Below are 4,762 nucleotides of genomic sequence, written 5' to 3'. Positions count from 1 at the left end.
TATATCTTGTAGATAGATTAAATGTCATCATCTAATCACACTACAGAACTTAATAATGATGATGAATTTTTGGTTAATTATTGAGTGTTTATAACATAAATACACACATTATATAAATTGGTTTCTCATTATATTAAATTTCACATACACACATTAAATTATATAACATATGTAATATATACAACACGTTATTATTTATGTGTCATGCAAAATCTTCACGAAAATATGCATAATCTAAGATATAATTGTTAAATAAATGCTCGCTTATTTCTTCGGTTCCACATGGATCAAATATCAATGCGTGAATAGATCTAGGTTATGCCTCTCTGTAGTTGACTTCACGATTATTGAAATACACTCGCCTATTTCAATGGATAACCTCTACAACTTCATTTTCTGACATGGTGTTGAAAATTAAATATTAAAAATTCCAAGGGTGTATTGATTTAATAAGTTGATGTGGTGTAGTGGTTATCACGTTCGTCTTACACAGTAAAGGTCCCCAGTTCAATCCTAGGCATCAACATATATCTTGTAGATAGATTAAATGTCATCATCTAATCACACTACAGAACTTAATAATGATGATGAATTTTTGGCAAATTGTTGACTGTTTATAACATATATACACACATTATATAAATTGGTTTCACATTATATTAAATTTCACATACACACATTAAATTATATAACATATCTAATATACACAACACGTTATTATTTATGTGTCATGCAAAATTCTCATGAAAATATGCATAATCTAAGATATATAATTGTTAAATAAATGCTCGCTTATTTTTTCGGTTCCATGGATCAAATATCAATGCGTGAATAGATCTAGGTTATGCCTCTCTGTAGTTGACTTCACGATTATTGAAATACACTCGCCTATTTCAATGGATAACCTCTACAACTTCATTTTCTGACTTGGTGTTGAAAATGAAATATTAAAGATTCCAAGGGTTGGTTGACATAATAAGTTGATGTGGTGTAGTGGTTATCATGTTAGTCTTACACACTAAAGGTCCCTAGTTCAATCTTGGGCATCAACATATATCTCGTAGATAGATTAATGTCATCATCTAATCACTACAGAACTTATTAATGATGATAATTATTGAGTGTTTATAACATATATACACACATTATATAAATTGGTTTCACATTATATTAAATTTCACATACACACATTAAATTATATAACATATGTAATATACACAACACGTTATTATTTATATGTCATGCAAAATCCTCACGAAAATATGCATAATCTAAGATATAATTGTTAAATAAATGCTCGCTTATTTCTTCGGTTCCATATGGATCAAATATCAGTGCGTGAATAGATCTAGGTTATGCCTCTCTGTAGTTGACTTCACGATTATTGAAATATACTCGCCTATTTTCATGGATAACCTCTACAATTTCATTTTCTGACTCGGTGTCGAAAATGAAATGATAAAGATCCGAAGGGTTGATAGACTTAAGAAGTTGATGTGGTGTAGTAGTTATCACGTTAGTTTTATACACTAAAGGTCCCCAGCTCAATCTTGGGCATCAACATATGTCTTGTAGATTAAATGTCATCATCTATTCACTACAGAACTTATTAATGATGATGAATTTTTCGCAAATAATTGAGTGTTTATAACATATATACACACATTATATAAATTGGTTTCACATTATACTAAATTTCACATACACACATTAAATTATATAACATATCTAATATAAACAACATGTTATTATTTATGTGTCATGCAAAATCTTCATGAAAATATGCATAATCTAAGATATAATTGTTAAATAAATGCTCGCTTATTTCTTCGGTTCCATATGGATCAAATATCAGTGCGTGAATAGATCTAGGTTATGCCTCTCTGTAGTTGACTTCACGATTGTTGAAATACACTCGCCTATTTCAATGGATAACCTCTACAACTTCATTTTCTGACTTGGTGTTGAAAATGAAATATTAAAGATTCCAAGGGTTGGTTGATTTAATAAGTTGATGTGGTGTAGTGGTTATCACGTTAGTCTTACACACTAAAGGTCCCCAGTTCAATCCTGGGCATCAACATATATCTCGTAGATAGATTAAATGTCATCATCTAATCACTACAGAACTTATTAATGATGATAATTATTGAGTGTTTATAACATATATATACACACATTATATAAATTGGTTTCACATTATATTAAATTTTTCACATACACACATTAAATTATATAACATATGTAATATACACAACACGTTATTATTTATGTGTCATGCAAAATCCTCACGAAAATATGCATAATCTAAGATATAATTGTTAAATAAATGCTCGCTTATTTCTTCGGTTCCACATGGATCAAATATCAATGCGTGAATAGATCTAGGTTATGCCTCTCTGTAGTTGACTTCACGATTATTGAAATACACTCGCCTATTTCCATGGATAACCTCTACAACTTCATTTTCTGACATGGTGTTGAAAATGAAATATTAAAAATTCCAAGGGTTGGTTGATTTAATAAGTTGATGTGGTGTAGTGGTTATCACATTCGTCTTACACACTAAAGGTCCCAGTTCAATCCTGGGCATCAACATATATCTTGTAGATAGATTAAATGTCATCATCTAATCACACTACAGAACTTAATAATGATGATGAATTTTTGGCAAATTATTGACTGTTTGTAACATATATACACACATTATATAAATTGGTTTCACGTTATATTAAATTTCACATACACACATTAAATTATATAACATATGTAATATACACAACACGTTATTATTTATGTGTCATGCAAAATCCTCACGAAAATATGCATAATCTAAGATATAATTGTTAAATAAATGCTCGCTTATTTCTTCGGTTCCACATGGATCAAATATCAATGCGTGAATAGATCTAGGTTATGCCTCTCTGTAGTTGACTTCACGATTATTGAAATACACTCGCCTATTTCAATGGATAACCTCTATAACTTCATTTTCTGACTTGGTGTTGAAAATGAAATATTAAAGATTCCAAGGGTTGGTTGATTTAATAAGTTGATGTGGTGTAGTGGTTATCACGTTAGTCTTACACACTAAAGGTCCCCAGTTCAATCCTGGGCATCAACATATATCTCGTAGATAGATTAAATGTCATCATCTAATCACTACAGAACTTAATAATGATGATGAATTTTTGGCAAATTATTGACTGTTTATAACATATATACACACATTATATAAATTGGTTTCACATTATATTAAATTTCACATACACACATTAAATTATATAACATATGTAATATACACAACACGTTATTATTTATGTGTCATGCAAAATCCTCATGAAAATATGCATAATCTAAGATATAATTGTTAAATAAATGCTCGCTTATTTCTTCGGTTCCACATGGATCAAATATCAATGCGTGAATAGATCTAGGTTATGCCTCTCTGTAGTTGACTTCACGATTATTGAAATACACTCGCCTATTTCAATGGATAACCTCTACAACTTCATTTTCTGACTTGGTGTTGAAAATGAAATATTAAAGATTACAAGGGTTGGTTGACATAATAAGTTGATGTGGTGTAGTGGTTATCATGTTAATCTTACACACTAAAGGTCCCCAGTTCAATCCTGGGCATCAACATATATCTCGTAGATAGATTAAATGTCATCAGATTAAATGTCATCATCTAATCACTACAGAACTTATTAATGATGATAATTATTGAGTGTTTATAACATATATATACACACATTATATAAATTGGTTTCACATTATATTAAATTTTTCACATACACACATTAAATTATATAACATATGTAATATACACAACACGTTATTATTTATATGTCATGCAAAATCCTCATGAAAATATGCATAATCTAAGATATAATTGTTAAATAAATGCTCGCTTATTTCTTCGGTTCCACATGGATCAAATATCAATGCGTGAATAGATCTAGGTTATGCCTCTCTGTAGTTGACTTCACGATTATTGAAATACACTCGCCTATTTCAATGGATAACCTCTACAACTTCATTTTCTGACTTAGTGTTGAAAATGAAATATTAAAAATTCCAAGGGTGTATTGATTTAATAAGTTGATGTGGTGTAGTGGTTATCACGTTCGTCTTACTCACTAAAGGTCCCCAGTTCAATCCCGGGCATCAACATATATCTTGTAGATAGATTAAATGTCATCATCTAATCACTACAGGACTTGTAATGACGATAATTATTGAGTGTTTATAACATATATACACACATTATATAAATTGGTTTCACATTATATTAAATTTCACATACACACATTAAATTATATAACATATCTAATATACACAACACGTTATTATTTATGTGTCATGCAAAATCCTCATGAAAATATGCATAATCTAAGATATAATTGTTAAATAAATGCTCGCTTATTTCTTCGGTTCCACATGGATCAAATATCAATGCGTGAATAGATCTAGGTTATGTCTCTCTGTAGTTGACTTCACGATTATTGAAATACACTCGCCTATTTCAATGGATAACCTCTACAACTTCATTTTCTGACTTGGTGTTGAAAATGAAATATTAAAGATTCCAAGGGTTGGTTGATTTAATAAGTTGATGTGGTGTAGTGGTTATCACGTTAGTCTTACACACTAAAGGTCCACAGTTCAATCCTGGGCATCAACATATATCTCGTAGATAGATTAAATGTCATCATCTAATCACTACAGAACTTAATAATGATGATGAATTTTTGGC

General features: G+C 29.9%; 6 non-coding genes across 6 annotated transcripts; all 6 read left to right on the top strand.

The window, feature by feature from the left end:
- Positions 1–979: 979 nt before the first annotated feature.
- TRNAV-UAC lies at positions 980–1,052 on the top strand. Its single transcript has one exon. It is a non-coding gene; the product is annotated as a tRNA-Val (tRNA).
- A 958-nt stretch (positions 1,053–2,010) lies between these two features.
- TRNAV-UAC lies at positions 2,011–2,083 on the top strand. The gene has a single exon. It is a non-coding gene; the product is annotated as a tRNA-Val (tRNA).
- A 443-nt stretch (positions 2,084–2,526) lies between these two features.
- TRNAV-UAC lies at positions 2,527–2,598 on the top strand. The gene has a single exon. It is a non-coding gene; the product is annotated as a tRNA-Val (tRNA).
- A 453-nt stretch (positions 2,599–3,051) lies between these two features.
- TRNAV-UAC lies at positions 3,052–3,124 on the top strand. The gene has a single exon. It is a non-coding gene; the product is annotated as a tRNA-Val (tRNA).
- A 451-nt stretch (positions 3,125–3,575) lies between these two features.
- Positions 3,576–3,648, top strand: TRNAV-UAC. Its single transcript has one exon. It is a non-coding gene; the product is annotated as a tRNA-Val (tRNA).
- A 969-nt stretch (positions 3,649–4,617) lies between these two features.
- TRNAV-UAC lies at positions 4,618–4,690 on the top strand. The gene has a single exon. It is a non-coding gene; the product is annotated as a tRNA-Val (tRNA).
- The last annotated feature ends 72 nt before the right edge of the window (positions 4,691–4,762 follow it).

The sequence above is a fragment of the Ipomoea triloba genome, chromosome 9 (assembly GCF_003576645.1).
Source record: "Ipomoea triloba cultivar NCNSP0323 chromosome 9, ASM357664v1".
Taxonomy (NCBI): Eukaryota; Viridiplantae; Streptophyta; class Magnoliopsida; order Solanales; family Convolvulaceae; genus Ipomoea; species Ipomoea triloba.
This window is presented reverse-complemented; position numbering and strand designations above follow the sequence as displayed.